Source organism: Antechinus flavipes, chromosome 4, assembly GCF_016432865.1.
Source record: "Antechinus flavipes isolate AdamAnt ecotype Samford, QLD, Australia chromosome 4, AdamAnt_v2, whole genome shotgun sequence".
NCBI classification, from domain to species: domain Eukaryota; kingdom Metazoa; phylum Chordata; class Mammalia; order Dasyuromorphia; family Dasyuridae; genus Antechinus; species Antechinus flavipes.
Genome location: NC_067401.1, coordinates 347649418 through 347667481, shown reverse-complemented (window position 1 = coordinate 347667481; position 18064 = coordinate 347649418). Strand labels below are relative to the sequence as shown.

The following is an 18064-nucleotide window of genomic DNA, read 5'->3' as shown; positions in this document are numbered from 1 at the left end:
TTGGGATGGGAGTGGGGTTGGGAGGATGGAACAATATGTAAATAAGTAGGTACATACAAGCTCAATATAGGATAGATGGAAAGCAGGCCCTAGCATCTACAGAAACTGGGAAAGGCTTCTTGCAGCTCTTCATCCGAACCTTAAAGAATTAGAAGGTAGAATACTCCAGGCAAAGGACAGTCAGAACAAAGACTAAGAGAGAGGAGACAGGTTGTTTTGTACAAGTAACAGTTATGTAGGTTATTATACCTGGATTGTGGAGTGTGTAGAAGAACAGAGAGTAAGCCTGGAAAAGTAAAAAAGGGCGACACTAAGAACTTTTAAAAACCAAACAAAGAACTCTATATTTCATCCTAGAAGTAACAAAGTGGTGAGAATTTCTTTAGTAGCGAAGGGCAAGGTCAGAATTGTGCTCTAGAAAAACTACTTTGGCAGCTGTATGGAGGATGGATTGGAGAAGGAAGAGATTTGACATAGAGGGAGATCAATCAGAAGAATGCTTCAGTAATCCAGGTAAGAGCTAATGAAGGGCAATCTTAAAGGTGGCTATGTGTGAGTGAAGAAAGATGTTGTGAAAGGAGAAATGATAACACCAGATTGTAGATGACTTGAGAGTGAGGAAGTAAAGATGATATTGAGTTTGTGACCATGACTGCTCCCCTGGACAGTAACATGGAAAATGGGAAGAGAAAAGGGTTTAGGCAAGGCAGAGATGGTCTCTGTTCTTATTGATAGATACCAGACATCACATGATGGGTACATAAGAAAGGTACAAAACAAAATGTTTTGTGAGATCTAGTTGGGGAAATCAAAGTACTCTGAGATTCCTTTAAATATATCAGAGTTCTTGTGACCAGTGAAATTCATTTCCAAAATGATTGGCTATGATTAGGACTAAATTTTATGAGGGCTTTTCTTCTTGATAGATAACTGGTCCATTTGGAAATTGTCTTTTACATTTCTTTCTTTAATACTATGTTCTAACTTTAGGATTTTCCATCTTTTAAAAAAAAATCGCAAACTCTTCAATTTAGAAAAACACCTATCCCATAGCAAATGGTCAAATAGTAAAAATCTTAACATTAAGCATTTAACATCCAGAAAGACAGCATGGTGAAAGGACCTATAGCAGTGTTAGGAAAACTTGGGTTCCAGGTCTGTCTCTGTTACCATGGAAAGCAGCTATGTGTGTCACCATGGAAAAATAATAACTTCTCAGTGCCCCAGGCAACTTCTTGTCTAAGAGTGGAGACAAACTGCTGATCTGCAATGGCAGAGGAAATTTCTGCATCAGGAATCTCCCCCTTCTCACGGGTCCAGGGGAAAACAAATGTAAATGTAAATGGCAAATGGTAATCAAGCAATGTTTAAACTGGCTTACCATCTATTGATCCATTAATTGTAAAAACAATCAGCTTTAAACAGCTAAGCAGATTGGTGTAGTGGACAGAAGCTGGATTTGGAGCAAGAGCTACCTTGAATAGTCATTAGCTTTGTGATCAAGGGGAAGTCACAGCAGCTCTCAAAGTCTTATCTATTCAATTATAAAGGGACTGCAATCTGCCTTGGAGGATGGAGTACTCACACTCAGGAAATCACATAAATGTAGATACAACCAATATTCCCTGTTAAAGAGGGAACTGAAACAATGACAACCCACAGGATTTTTAATCTGGTGCCACCCAGCATAAAAAAGAGATTAGATTATCAAAGCTATGACTAAAGAACACAACAAAAGTAATAACTATAAGTAGAATATGATTATAGGCACTGTAGAAAAAAATTCTCTCTGTGTCTTATGTTGTTCTTTATCTAGGTCACAGAAAAAACAAGTATAATAAATTTAGGTGATAATACTTGTTCTTTTGTTCACTTGTTGATACAGATGCTAACTGTACACTTGTAAACAAATATGCTACCATAGGAGAAATATCAGAGCATGATTTAGAGATGCAAAGAAAGGCAACTGGATTCAGCAATAATGTTTTCATAAAATCCTTAAACTAGAGACAATACTTTACAGGATATAAGATAATTCTTATTATTAAGAATAACTGCTGTGTAATCCATAAATTTAATAAATATACTCTGCCCTTCTCACAAATTCTTTTTCATAAAACTTATCATGGCTCTGCTATTTATTATCTATGGGACCTTGATTAAGCCACCTTTTGTCCTCAGTTTCCTCATTCCTAAAATTAGAGGGTGGTTTTATGAGAGGTGTGCTCACTGCTGGCTTAATCGCTAATCCTATATGTATAGCATGCTCTGATCTTTATAGTACAGTGTATTTATGTATATGCACATGTATACATACTTATAAATGTGTATATATGTATATGTGTATATATACATATATATGTGTGTGTGTATATATATATATGTAATATACACATATATATATATATATCAACAATTTCACATAAATACCTAAAGACCATAACTAAGCAAATAACCTTACAAAAACCCAGAGTCTGAAAAGTCATTCTTCTATTGATCCAAATAGGCCCACAGCTGTAAATAGACACCCAATTTAATGGTTTTTCAGTCATATTCAACTCATCATCCCATTTAGGGTTTTCTTGGCAAAGGTTCTAAGTGGTTTGTCATTTCTTTCTGTAGTTCATTTTATAGATGAGGCACACCCAGAGTTAAGTAACTTATCCAGTTAATAAGAATCTAAAGCCAGATTTGAATTCAGGAAGGTGAATCTTTCTGACTCTAGACCTGCAGCTCTGTCCACTGTGCCACCACTGTCAATTAAAGGGAAGCCAAAAGCTCAGGACTGTATGCCCAAAGAAAGAAAAGATAGCACCTGGTGATTAGCTCAAGAATCAAAAATGAAAAGTGAGGTGAGTTGATTTTGCAACATCACTGAGTATATAGAGATGAGTCATAAACAACTAGAGGAAAAAAGAAATAAAGGGAGCAATAAAAGTTCTGACAGACCTATTTTTACATTATTCTTGCTCCAGTACACCAAACTGAAAGTTCTAAGTTCACAGAAGGGTAAAAGAAGGTAAGCGAGTCAAGCATAGAAGCTTGACAATTGTGTGAATAGCTCATCGAATGTCTGGCACATTTTTGGGTTGTGTTTCAGTAGTGGTTAACTCTTCGTGATCCCATTTGGAGTTTTCTTGGCAGTGACACTGAAGTGGTTTGCCATTTCCTTCTTCAGTTCATTTTATAGATAAGGAAACTGAGTCAAACACAGTTAAGTTACTTGCCCAGAGTCACACAGCTAGTAAATGTCTGAAGCCAGATTGGAAACATTAAAGATGCTTTCAAGCTCAGTGATCTATCTACTATAGCAACCAACTGCCCAGCCTGACACATAATGGGTGCTTAACAAATGCTTATTGACTTTCAGAAACAGAAATGCAAAAGACAATATTCTGCTTTATGACACTCATTTCAGTATCTTATTCCCTGGGTTTATATTAATGGCCATTCTCATCAAACTCCACTTGTGGCCTCCAGAAGCACCTAACCCTTGCCCCTGAGTTTCTAGACTTAAATGAGCATCCTTTTACTTTATCTGGTCTAGAATTGAACCAACATGTCCATTTCTTTCTTTCTTTTATTTTATTATAGCTTTTTATTTAGAAGTTATATGTATGGGTAATTTTATAGCATTGACAATTGCCAAAACTTTTGTTCCAATTTTTCCCCTCCTTCCCCCCATCCCCTCCTCCAGATGGCAGGTTGACCAATACACAACATGTCCATTTCTAAAACAAAAAAGGTATTTCCAAATAATGCCACTTTCCTTTCCAGTTTCTCTTTATACACTGTCTTTCCTCATTAGAGTATAAACTCTTTGAGAACAGGGATAATCTTAATTTGCTTATGAGAACAGGGATAATCTTCCAATTGCTTGTGTTTTATATCCTTGGCACTTAGCATAGTACCTGACACATAGGAAACACTGAACAAATGCTTTATCATTCATTTGTTTATTATTTCAAAGGGAACATGAAAATGGAAGAAAGGCTATAGCACAGAGTTTTTGAAATAGAAGCTTTAGCAAGAAACTCAAGAAATTTAATCTTGATTCAATGAGACCTTTTTTATAAGCCATCATTGGAGACGTGATATTCCATGGAAGGAAATTTTTTTCAACTAAATAAAAAATGTCCTCTTTTAAAGTATACATTCTTTCTTAAAATTTAAAAAAGTACCTCTTTTTGATGAAAATCTTCCTAAAATGGAATATACTCTGCCTTCTTTAACTAGGGAATTCCTACTTTAATCTCTTCTTCATAATTCAGGGTAATCAATTACTGTACTTGTCTTGAAATATAGGAATAACCTCAAGGGTTATTTGGTTTACACTTATCACTGAAGCTTCTATAACTGCCACTCTTATTGTTTCAAGCTTGAGTGGTCTAATCCCCATATGCTTGCACTATCTCATTTGTTAAATCAGTTAATTTAATTTTATGTGAAACTCTTAAGCCTCACTCTGGCCTAAGAAAAGTCTTTGGTCCTTTTCTCTAGAACAGGGTGTAAAGATTTTGTAATAACTTTTCCATTTTTTCCCGGCTTCTAAGATTCACTATTCAGAATTGAACTTTCTGGAAATCTAATCTTTGAATAAATAGGGTATTATTACAATGGATATTGAAAGCAAGAAGAGGGATTGTTATCATAAGTCATATTAAAAAATCAATAATTCAGAACCTTGTGACATGGACAGATATACCTATTGGTCAGTGTCAACAAAGATATAGGACTATGTATTCAATATGATGATAATAAACATATAGAAGAAAAGATGAATGCAATATGTATATATGTTAGTCTTTTTGTCTCATTTACTTTCCATTTTTTTGTAAAAGCAGACTTCCAAGAGGTCTTTTTGTGTTGTTTTAATGTGTTATCAAAGTGGTATTGTTTACTAGATAGATTATCATTGGGAAGTTGTTGTTATTTACTAGTATCCAACTCTTTGTGATGCCATAATATGCCAGTATCGTCCATGAGGTTCTGTGGCAAAGATATTGGAATACTTTGCCATTTCCTTCTCCAATGGCAAACAGAAGTTATATGACTGGCCCAGGATCACACAGCAGTGGTAGACGCTAGATGTTAAGTCAGGTCTTCCTGATTCCACACCCACTGAGCCACCTAACTGCCTGGAAGGACACAGGTCTCAGTGGGAAGGGCTTGTGTCAAATTCAAAACAGTGGTGGGAGGGAAAAGAAAAAAGTTTCTTCTATTGGTAGTGTATACAGGAAAAACAATGATGCATTATCAATGACAACTGCTTCACATGATTTCCACCATTTCCTTTATCAGTTTCATGTTGTATGTTTGCTATCAGTAATTAAGGGACAAGGCTTCAAGTTTCTGGTCTAAGAAAGTGGCTCCCTCACAGGGTGAGCTGTTATTTTGTCTTTGTCTTTAAATCAGGGAGTTGAAGTTTGAAGAAAGGCAAAATATGAAACATAAAAAAAGGAAGAAAGGCCAGTGGACATTTAGAGTGAACAAATATGGGGTTGTTATCCTAGGGTCCATGAACCCACAAAGGGTTGTTTCCTTTTTAATTCTCTCTATATTATTTTATATATTTAAAAACATTACTTTGATAAGGGATCCATGACACACAAAAAATCAGAGGGCTAAGAGGCACCTGAGAAAGTCAAGTTCATCTCCATTGATTTCAAGATAACGCTGCATTTAAGCAACAGCCTATGTATGTATTCACTGTTTTGGAATTGTGCTGTCCGAACATTTCACAGTACATTAAGACAGCAAAGAAGCAAGGTATATAAGTACAGTGAAGTCTGATCAGCAGAAAAAAAGGAGAGAAGAGAGAGGAAGAGATGGAAGAAGTCAAGTTCAATGTTGCACTTGACAGCAGGGTAGCTCGATTTAGTTAGTGTCTGCTTCTGGCTTCAGCAGAACCAGCTTATGGGATCAAACATAGTTGAGCAAATAAGCAGGGAACACCACCACAGAAAGGATGGACACCTCTGGCCAAAATACTACCTCTGACAGTGACTAAATCTGTGATCATGGACTAGACACAACTTCTTAGGGGCTTAGTTTCTTTATCAATAAAATGAGGGAAATAGATTAGATAGTCTCTGAGGTTCCATTCGCCTCTAAATGTATGATGCTGTGAGAGTAAGCCTTATGAGTAAGCATCTGAGAACTGAGTGAGTACCCAAGCTCCAGCAAGGAAAGGGGGAGATTTCCCAGATATTGTTGCTAATAATGTGTGTGTTTCTGCTAGTACCAAGTAATAGTTATGTATTTGAAAGACATGCTTGGTCTCCCTACTGTTGTTATTGTTTCCCCTTCGTTCTAGATGAGGACCATGACATCAGGGAGGTGATGTCATGACATGCAAGTGAATTGGATTTAAATTTAGGGAGTTCTGTATAAGGTTACCTGCCTTACTTTCCCTTCCAGAGATATCTGAGTCCAGTAGCAAGCTATAAATCAGGATGATCCTTTATTTCCCTCCCTCTGATCTCCCTCCTAAGGGAGAAGGTGAAAGGATTGAGGGAAACACCTCCTTTATTTATGAGGCAGAATTAGTTGAAAGAATAAAAGAAGTATTTTAAAGAGAAAACAGAAAAAAAAAGGCAAAGGAAAATCCTAATTTGGACCAGCAGGTTAAAGAAAGGAAGAATGTGATACAGAAAAGAAAGGGAAGAAAGACCAATGGACATTTGGAGCTATTAAATGTAACTGGTGTGGGACTTTTCTCATGGAGTTCTTATTCTGGAGCCCATGGACCCATAAGGAGTACATGGATAAATACCAGGAGATCTGTAAACACTAATTTTTTTTTAATTGGTAACTATTTCAAAAAAATGTTTCCTTTTAAATGCTATGTTATTGTATACATTTAATAACATTACTTTGAGAAGGGATCCACAGGCTTTGTCAAAGGGATCCATGACACCAAAAAAGTGAAGGATACTTACCAAAAATGATTTGTTGGTAGAACTGGGGATACTCAACATAGAGAATTTGTTTTGTTTTGTTTTGGAATTTTTTTTTTTTTTTTGCGGGGGGAGTAGAAAATGAAAGCTGTCCTCACATATGTGAATAGCCATCATATGGAACAGCAATTATGTTTGTTCTGTTGGCCCCAGGGGGCAGAGGTAGAAAACAATGGATGGAAATGGCAGAAAGGCAGATTTCAAGCTTGATAGAGGGGAAGATTTCCTAACATTTAGAACTGTCTAAAAGTAGAGTAGGCTTCCTTATGAGGTAATTTGTCCCTCATTTTTGATGATCTTCAAGAAAAGTTTGAACTACCCACTTTGGCTCTCAGACCTCTTTTAACCTTGAGAATCCAAGATTCTATAATCAAGTACCTTTGTGCCTTCTAGGAGCCATGGGGCTACCTGTCAGACATAGGTAACAACAGAGAATGATTGTTATTGGTCATGGTACCCTATTGTCAATAACCCCTCCATATCTGAGCAATTTATACAAATTCTGGAATGTCAGGGGGATACTTGGGTAACATCCAGTATAAATCTGGACATTTTGTACCAATCTGTACTCTCTTGAAAGTTTGTTTCAACACTGACCAAGATTTAACCCTACTGGATCCTCCAGAGATCTGAAAGCTCTAAACAAAACTAGGCCTTCTAGGACTGTTCTCCCAACAACAGCAGATTGGAATTCCTCAGTATAACCTACAATTAATCTTTCTTTCCTTGTCACCCCTGGAATAGCCCTGGGGTGGGAATGGTATGCCAAAAATGCCATGGGATTAAAAAAAATACTCTATCTTAAGATAGCCCTGGAAGTCATAGAGAGGGAGCTATAGAGCTATAAGAGATCTTGGAATTCAGATCTTTCCTTTTTTAGATAAGGAAACTGAAACCTCAAGAAATCAACTGACTTACCTATAGCCACAATTTACATGGAGGGACATTCAAACATAAGATTCCTGTCTTCAAGTCAAGTATTTAATCTACTGTCAGATTACCTTTCCTAAATCAAGGTTTGGATCTATCGGCTAGAGAGTAACCGGTAGTTGGAATTTTGAAAAATAAAATGTCTCTATATCACTTTGCCTGACAGATTCATTTAAATCTCTGCTGCCCTAAATAAATAGAGATCCTCCCTTTCTCTATATATTACATATTGGGAGAAAAGGGCAGTTTAACACCTTACACAATTTTTAAAAATTATGCAAAATAGAAGTAAATTTTCCATTACAAAATTCCCTCAGGATTGAAAATAATTTTGGTCTTTAAAAAAGCACATCTACCTGGCACCATTAACCACTTAACAACCTTTTAGTTGGTTAATATAGGACAAATATAACATACTTGGGATGAAAATAACTAATCATTTACATCTGGCTTATAAATTAGTCTTTGCCTCATTTCCAAAGTCAACTCTTTTGCCCTCATAAAAAGAATACATTTTTTTCAAAAACTATTTAATAGTGTACCTCTGATTGAAGAAAACTGCTTAGCATATATTTATTATTGCTCATTATAATCCATTATATATATATTCACACACACACACACACACACATGAATGAAATTGCAAAGTACTTAATATGTTGCTTCATTTGATCTCCACAACAACAGAATGAGGTAAATGTTATTTTTTTTTCATTTTCAGAGAGAAAATGGAGAAAGAAAGAGGCTGAGTGACTTAGAATCTAGAGCAACTTGAATGAGTCTTGAATGTCTTAGACCTAGAGACAAATCACTATTAAGTGCATAAGGTTGGGATTTGAATTCAGGTTTTCCTGAGTTTAGATCTTTTACATATATATATTTATTTGTGTCTAATGGTAGCCATCTCTAGAGTGGAAGGGAAGGAGAAAAGAAAAAAGGGGCAGGGAGAAGGAAATTTACATTATAATGATTATATATTTAAAAGAAATAGGAAATTATACACAATTTGTGGTTTCATCTTTTTTTTTGCTATTATGCTGTTACAGAAATGCTTGTTTTATTTCAGAAGTTTAAAATAAAATAAATTTTAAAATATTCTATACACTGCACCATCTATTATATACTTAAGGAAGAAACTTCAGGAACAATATATCCAGATTGCCCAATTACCAAGCCAACTACAATACGACACAAAAATGGGAGGATATTTTGAGCTAAATAAGTTTGCTTATAAGTCAACAAAATGGGTTGAATAATCATAATAACATATTTGTATATGTCACATTAGAGCTTTCAAAGTCTTATTTTATTTGATCCTCCCAATAAGCCTATCAATGTAGACAGACATTCTCCCAAATTTTACCCATAAGAGATTTAGCTAACCTGGTCATTTGACTCCCAGGTCATTTGACATCCAACTTGAGAGAATATTGTTAAATGTCATTCAATTTTTTCCCTGTTTATTTTCAATTAAAGTAGTGGCTTAGTCTTCATTTGTCTAAATTGCCACTCTGCTATTTTTCTTCCCCTTCCTATTAATGCATTTCTCATTTATTGTCATATTCTTCCCACTTAGTAAATATCATTTACAATGCTTCATGTTTTACATTGTAGTTTCCTTTTACATTAATACATGGTGACTGCTTTTCTCTGCCATGATGGGGGGGTGGAGGGAGGTGAGCTACCATATAATTATCCAACACAATCGGCTATTTTGATATCAATTGGAAGGCAAGGTTAGAACAAACAGAAGTATACAAGAATTTAGCTCCTTAGTATTCACATTTACAACTGTAGCTAAGGCACAATGGATTTTCAGAGTAACAAGATGCTAATCTGATCTAATGTCACACTTTTTTCAGTGGTATTTTGAAGAAGTTGTAATTTCCTTGATCAATTATATGAATATTTAATGTATTTGTTTTTACTTTTTTCTGATAATTTTAATTACCTGCATGAAATATAATTAAGAATACATTGACAGCATAAAATTGAATTTATCTTGGACTATCTTGCCCGGCAAGCTTTGCAGATTTTCATTGTGAGCACAAGATTCACATTTGACTGAATGACAGACTATAAGCATTTGAGAAACAAAAAGAAAGGTTAAAGAAACCCACTGAAAAGACAGATTAGAGCAAATGTTGTTAACTGTTTGTGTGTGGGGAATAAAGTCTATCTATTCTTTCTCCTAATGATGGTTTTAAGGGTATAAAATAAAATATACAGGAATACAAAGTTATATTATTATATTAACTATATTTATATTATTATTAAATATATTATATTTATATTAAAATATTTATATTAAATATTATTTATTATTTATATTAAAATAATTACCAAAATATTAAAAATAAACAACAACAACTAAATGGAGGAAATCCAAATTAAAAGTCTCGGAATTACAGCAATGAAGTTAGTTGCTGCTAAACAGAAGCAATAACCCAAGTATATGCTGATATGATAGTTAGCATAATTCATTCTGAGGAAAAGTACCAAGCAGAGCCCAAACAAGCAATTTTAACACCCTGGGCAGACAGCACCATATATGGCCTCCAATTATATATAGAGAGAGACACTAGAAATTTGACCTAGATGGATAGAGAGAGCCCAGAAAACCATAATCCAGGAAATCCATTAGCTAAGGAGCCCACCATCCAGTGAAAAATTCAACTGTTGTTCAGGGGGAAAGGGCAGGAAGAAGGAGGTCATCTAATAATTTCTTTGTTTATTCTTAAGGCTGAAAAAAGGAAGGTGTCAAAATATAAATAGAGTAAACGTTGAAATGTAAAAGCATTAAAGCCATAATATTCCATTTTTGTAGCTTTCAGCAAAGCAAGGCTCTCGCCCTGTTCTAGTTAGGGATTAGGTCATTTTAGTGAGGTAAAAAAGCAAGCAATAGGTTCCTTCAGAATCTATAAAGAGCAATCCTAGCGCTGACTGAAGGATTAGTGCCACATATGCACTAATGCATTAATACAATGCAAAAAGGTTTTTGGATTGCATGTTGATCTTTAAAGCTACAATCATACACAAGGCTACATTGTTCACAACTGCATCACTGAAAACAAGATCAAACATATTTATCTGAAGCACTGCTTACAAAAGGTTATTGAAAATGTCTAAAATCTGTTTGTAGAATAGAAATCTAACTTAAGGCAGAGATGATTTCTACAAATATTTTGTCTCTAAATATGCTGAGCACAGAATAAGTCTAATGGGACTCAAATTTCAAGGGATGAATACCTACAACTTGGGACTGTGCCAAGTATTATTCAGGTAGTAGCTTAGTCAACAGCTCTCCAAAACAGCATCTGATTATCTGAGTCCTGTTAGCCAAGCTTTATCAATAGTTAACATTTCAAAACAAATACCTGTCACAGTCATGGTTAGCATTGCTTTTGTTGGTGACTAAAAATTAGTTTATATGCAACACAGTTGACAAAATGTATTTCCTTCTAATCTTATATCTATGATTTTAATCTAAACCTCATATGGATATTGAGGGGTGGTAATAGATGCCAAAATTCTTTCAGGGCAGGGGGGGAAGAAAAACTTTCCCAAAGTGTCCAGTTGCTTAAAGTATAGAAGTCACTTTTTTTTTCAGGGAACAAATCACTTTCTTGGAATGAAATTAATTGAAGAATGTGACTAAATGAAAAAAAAATCAAATAACCAGTTTCTATACCACACAGTGACTTTGAAACTTCCAACCTGGTATGATTTTAAAATCATAACCAAGAACCTGAAATTCTGATAAGATTCCAAGACTGCATATTTATTTGCATATATTTCATACACACACACACACACACACACACACACACACACACAAACATACTCTATACCCTTTCTGGACCATGAATATAATGAAGGCATGTGTCCTATTGTTTTTATAAATCCATCAATTTTAAGCAATGTCATGTATATAGCAGGTATTTAATAAATATTCATCAAATTAAAGCTTAAATTCCTTAGGGGAAAAAAAGTGATAAATAAATACCAAGGATTGTTACCCAAATCATTCCCCTACCATTGTTTCCACCCTCCCACCCAAATCTAATTATGTTTCTCAAACCATTTTCATATTGTTTTCTTCCTTACTAGGGATTGAGGAGGAAAACAACAAAACCCAGAACATTTCTGAGATCAAAAATCTTTTCAGTTCACTTTAACCCTCACAGAAAAATTCCTGAGGATTGCCAGTGGTGAAACTAACTGCTACATCATTTTGAGGGGAAAAAAAGTCAAGAAGAAAAAGAGTGAATCTTGGTTCTGAGAGAAACCTTGGAAACATTCTTACATGTGATTGGGGAATATCTGGGAGAAACTTTGTTTATTTACAGATCAGTAGCACAGGTATAGCAGGAGAAGTCAAATCTGGCTATCCTGATGAAATATCTGGAAATTGTTCCTGCCATGAAATATTTCTTTGATAATTTAAACTTCTTTTCAACAAGATCAATAGCTATAGCATTTAACAAATCTGGGAACTGAATAAAAGGCTTGAGAATCTATTTAAAAAGAGTTTTAAAAAGCAGGTAGAGATTTTTTTAGTAGTGTTTTTCAGAATACCAATTATTTTTATCTAGATATTACCAAGTATGAGATAGTTCAATGGGACTCAAATTACTCATCAGGGAATGGATAATTAGAGGAATGAACTATGCTAGTCACCCATGTGAATAACTAAAACACTTAACAACTATCTAAGAGTAAAGGACAGTTTTTTTATTTTATCACTGACAATTACTTAAAAGCATAGATTTGGAGCTGCACAGGGTTTCAGAGGCCATTTAACCTAAATTCCTTATTTAACAAATAGGGCAACTGAGGATTACGTGATAACAGATAACTTGTCTAAAGTCACAGAGATAATAAATGGCATAGGCAAGATTTGAACATAGATTTTTTTGACTCTCAATCTATAAATCTTTTCATTATAACATATTGCTTAAAATAGTAACAAGTTTACTATCCCAAACTGCTATTTCCATAATTTTAGTGCCTGTGAAATTTTGGGAGGTCAGCAAAGCTGTCATTATTCTTATTCATTTTGGTTGTATCTGAACCATTTGGAGTTTTCTTGGCAAAGACATTGGAATGATTTGACATTTCCTTCTCCATCTCATTTTATAGATGAGGAAACTGGGGTAAACAGGGTTAAGTGACATACCTAGGGGAACATAGCTAGTAAATATCTATAGCTACATTTGAACTCAGGTCTTCCTGACTCCAGGAGTAATGATCTATTTACTCTGCCACCTACCTGTCCCAACAAAGCAGAGATTCACCTGAGCATAATTACTGAATATGTGACTGATCATTCCATGTTTCCCTTAGAAAAGGTTGCTAAGAAAAATTTTCATTGCAGAATTTCCATCAAATTAGTTTTTGCTCCCCAGTGAAGTGACTAACTCAAAGTCAAAGCTGGTGGTGTAATCTGTACAGAACTCTCAAATCCAGTGTTTAATCTACAATCCACTTCTTTTCCAAATACATTACAGGTATTTAGATAGCTGCAAAACTTAAAGTTCTATATAAATGCTAACTATGATTATGTTTGTTATTATTATTTGCAAAATGAGGATAATACGCCTGGACTCCTTGCCTTCCAGATTTGCTGTATCAAATGATAATACATAATGCTTTGTACTCTTAAAGCAGTATATAAATATAAACATATATAAATATATAATTATATAACATATAATATAAAAATTATAAATAAATAATATACATATAAAAATCAGTACCAAAACTGGAAAACAAAATAAATTGTCAAATATAGGTGAGAACCAAGGAAGCATTTTAAAAATTAACAATTTAACTGGAGGATTGGAGCAAAAGATGCATTGAGGGAGACAAATGATTACACTACAAAACGTCCCTCTGGCTTTTAAAGCCCTTCATAATCTAATCCTTTCCTGTTTCCCCCTTCTTTTTAGATTCGATTCCTCTCTACCTACGCTAAGATCCATCTACACTGGCCTTTTATTAATGTTGCTTTCATCTGACACATCATTTCCCAATTCTGCATCTTTTTGATAATTGTCCTTCATGTCTAGAATGTTCCCCTTCCTCATCTGGAACAATTAGACATAAGAGACTTGACCAGGCCCAGGGCTAGTTAGTATCTGAACCCATATTTGAACTCAGATCCTACTAACTGCCCCAAATCTCCAACTTTTTAAATTCTTTTTTGGTTCTATTCATTCCTTTGGTTCTATTCCTTGCTAAATGCTAGATCTCATTGTTAAAAATTCACAATTTTACTTCTCATCTCTACTTCCGGTTAGAGCTTTCTGTTTTTGCAAAGTATAAGCAAGAAAGGAGTGATAACTTTTTTTAATTTAAGAATTTTATTAAAAATTCTAAATATCTGCCATCTGGAATTAGATCTTTAATTCTAGTGCCAATGTGGTCTCGTCTGATAATGAGCGCTTCAAAGAGAAAGACAGTTTTAAGCCTTCACAACTGTATACAAAACAGCTGCTTTCATTTGAGACCAAATGAGAAGTTATTTCCTTAAAAAATTTCACCAAATGCAAGTTTGCCCATCCCTCTCTCCCCTACACCAAGTAGCTATTTCTTTAAGAATTATAATCTAAATCAAGATTAATATTTTCAGTAGTATTGCTGGTATTGAACATTAGACTGCCTAATATTTATTATTATATTTAAATTAAACTTGAAATTATCTAGACATTAAGTATATAAAATAGGATAAAATTTCTCAATATCAATTGTTAAAGGCCATTTTTATCAGGACTATATGGCTTTGAATCTGAAAAAAATGAATCCAAATTTAGTTTTTAAAATCTAGTATTAGTATTTGTGAAGTACCTTGTAATTATTCTTAATGTAATTTGCCAAATACTTGATCAGTGGTCCGTGTATTATGGTTATGAAGTTGGAGTGACAAAAGGACAAATGGTTTTGCAAAGTATAAGCAAGAAATGAGTGATAACTTTTTTTAATCTAAGAATGATTACTCCCTTTCCCCATCCATAGAATCAAGGTTAGAAAGAAGCAAAGAGGTCATCAAATTCAACCAGTACTTGAGCATCCCCTCAATTCTGGGCACCAATGCACTACTCTCCCCACTTGGCCAACTTTTGATTGTGACAATGCTGGTGCAATTTTTTTTTATCCTCTTGTGTTATGCTTTTTTGCCCTTAAGTGAAAGAAATTAAAAGAGATAGGCAGGACTAGGTTACAAGCTTGTGAGCATTGAAAGGTCACAGAAGTCATTAGTCAAAGGTCTCAGAACTGAGGTCCATACTGGAGTTTTCCAGAAGCCAAATTCTGTGTATCCTTGGAATCCTGAGAAGTGAACTGTTTTATTCAGCCCAACAGTAGTTTGACACTGAGAAACCATATCTTGTTGTGTTGTGCCACAGTTTCCTTTTATTATCCTGCCTCAGTTTCCCCAATTTTCCTGCCTCAGTTTCCCTAAATTGTTCTGCCTCAGTTTCCCTAATTGTTCTACCTCAATTCCCTTAATTGTTCTGCCTCAATCCCCCTGGTTGCAACCCTCCTTTCCTGTTCATTAGGACTGAGATAATTAGGACTGTGGAGACTGGCATTAGGACTGTGGAGACTGGCATTCCAAAAGAGTCATAAACTGTAAATGTATAATCCCAGATAATGGGGAATTCAGACATCCTGGCTCCTAAATCCTCCTAAATTAACAAGAAGTTATAGCCCTCATTCCCACCCTGTCAGAACCAGATTGATGGTCTGTTTCTGTAAATTCCCGAGTTTACCAGTGTTTGGATTCCACCCCTTTCTCCCCAATCTTGGAGCCACATATAAAAATCTCACATTTGATGCTGATGCTGAATGCTTTAAGACATCAGTCCTGAGACCAAAATGGATCCTCTGGTCCCAGAAAATCTCTCCCTCTCAGAAATCCAAATAAAATATTAAAAACTCTCTAATCTCTATCTTGCCTAAATTTCTCCAAAATTGCAGTTGAAGCTACAAAATTAAAGAAACTAGAAGATTTGGATCCCCCTAAAAATGATGTTAATGTCAGTCTATACCAAGGGTACGGACATTCTGGATATCATTAGGACAAATACATTCAAAGCTCTATAAGAAGTCCAATAGAAAATTTACATTATATTTAAAATGAAGGAACATCTTAAAGACTCTGGGAAAAGGATTTCTAGGAACTCCTTGCTACATGTGCTCTAGAACTGACCCCACTTTCTCTGGGGTACTATATATACTTGTAGGAAAATGTTACAGAATAGGGAATGGGGGGACAGTTTGGATATAGAATTAGAAGACCTAATTTCAAATTCTGCCGTGGACACTTAATAAGTGACTCCTGGGCAAATCACTTAAACCTTCTGTGCCTCTATCTCTCAGAGCTGTTTTGAGGATCAAATGGTATATATCATGTGTGAAGTACTTGGTAAACTTTAAATTTTTATATAAATGCTAGTTACTTTAATAAATATCACCCTCTCTTTTCCCTACTAAAACCTAATTAAGTCTGACTGACTAATTGATACCAACAGATAATCATTGAGAAAAGCACTTCGGTTGGGGCTTTTGAATTTAATACTCTACACCTCCAGCATTTCAGGATTATTCCTAGAGCTCTAATCTGCCAGTGGATTTAGAGAATTGCTACAGGATATGAGCTTTATGTTTGTACAAAAGGATTGCAGTTAGGATAGTGTTCACAAGTCCAAGGACAGTAGTTAGTTTTTGTTTATTGAGTGACATTGGGTATATTTGGCCAATGTTTCTCCATTTTGTTTTATATCTTATGCAAAATTAATTTCATTTCCTATTTCAGTTCTTCTGACTTTACTCAACAAATATTCAGTGTAGCATTTGATCTTGTTTTTTTTTTTTTTTTGTTTTGGGTTTGGGTTATTTTAAAAAAATAAACAAAAAATCAGATTACTGATTACATTTGAGTACCTAACTACCATGAGAGAAGTACTTCCAACTGAGGTGTATTATTGATCTCAGTAACCTTAGCTTTCCCACCCTTCCCACTAAGGCCAGACTTATCTTCCTAACTGCATACTTATAACGCCCCAACTCTTCTTATCAAATGTCATCAGTGTCTTTCAGATATTGTTCAAATTCCTTAGTTCTCTACAATAAGGCTTCCTTCTTATCAATCAATAAACCTTTATGAAGTACCTACTTTGTGTACTGGGATATAAAGACAAAAGTTGAAAGGGTTCCTGACTTTGAGGAGCCTACATTTTAATGGAGGAGACAAAGAGAGTGAGTGTGTGTGTGTCTATACACCCACATCCATCCACACATATTCACACACTTATGTATGATAAAGTACTGAGCTGGCATCTGGAAAAATTATTTTAATCTGGTCTAAGACACTGTAATCTTGGGCAAATCATATAATCTCTTTTTACCTCAGATTCTTCAGCTGTAAAATTGGAATAATAATAGCACCTACCTCCCAGATATTCATAAAGACAGTCATATGGACAGAAGCAGCTACACTCAAAGAAAGAACACTGGAAATGAATATAAACTGCTTGCATTTTTGTTTTTCTTCCCGGGTTATTTATACCTTCTGAATCCAATTCTCCCTGTGCAACAAGAAAACTGTTCGGTTCTGCACACACATATTGTATCTAGGATATACTGTAACTTATTTCACATATAAAGGACTGCTTGCCATTTGGGGGAGGGAGTAAAGGGAGAGAGGGGAAAAATCAGAACAGAAGTGAGTGCAAGGGATAATGCTGTAAAAAATTACCCTGACATGGGTTCTGTCAATAAAAAGTTAAAAAAAATTGTCAAAAATAAAAAGACAGTCACAAATTTGTGATATTTATAAAGAGCTTAAACATACCTGGTACATAGTGGGCAACACAGAAATGCTAGTAATTATTTTTATACATGTAAGCATATAAATATATACATGAATATATGTACATAAACTTATAAACAAATGTATTTCTCATTTGTCCGCATCATTGCTTCTTCTTGAAATGCCCCCTCCCCTTCCATTTCAACCTATTGATACCTTGCTTAGCCAGATGCACTTCCACTTTTCTGGTCTTATACTTTTTATAAGATAGGGCTTTCTTTAATTTCAGCTAACTTTTACTCTTGAATGAACAATATTCCCTCAAAGATTCTGACCCACAAATCTGGCATATAACCTTGAA

General features: G+C 34.8%; 1 protein-coding gene across 4 annotated transcripts in view; it reads right to left on the bottom strand.

The window, feature by feature from the left end:
• ZDHHC14 (zinc finger DHHC-type palmitoyltransferase 14) overlaps nt 1-18064 on the bottom strand; it is a 317691-nt gene that overhangs the window by 144452 nt on the left and 155175 nt on the right. The gene's annotated exons all lie outside the window — the stretch shown is intronic.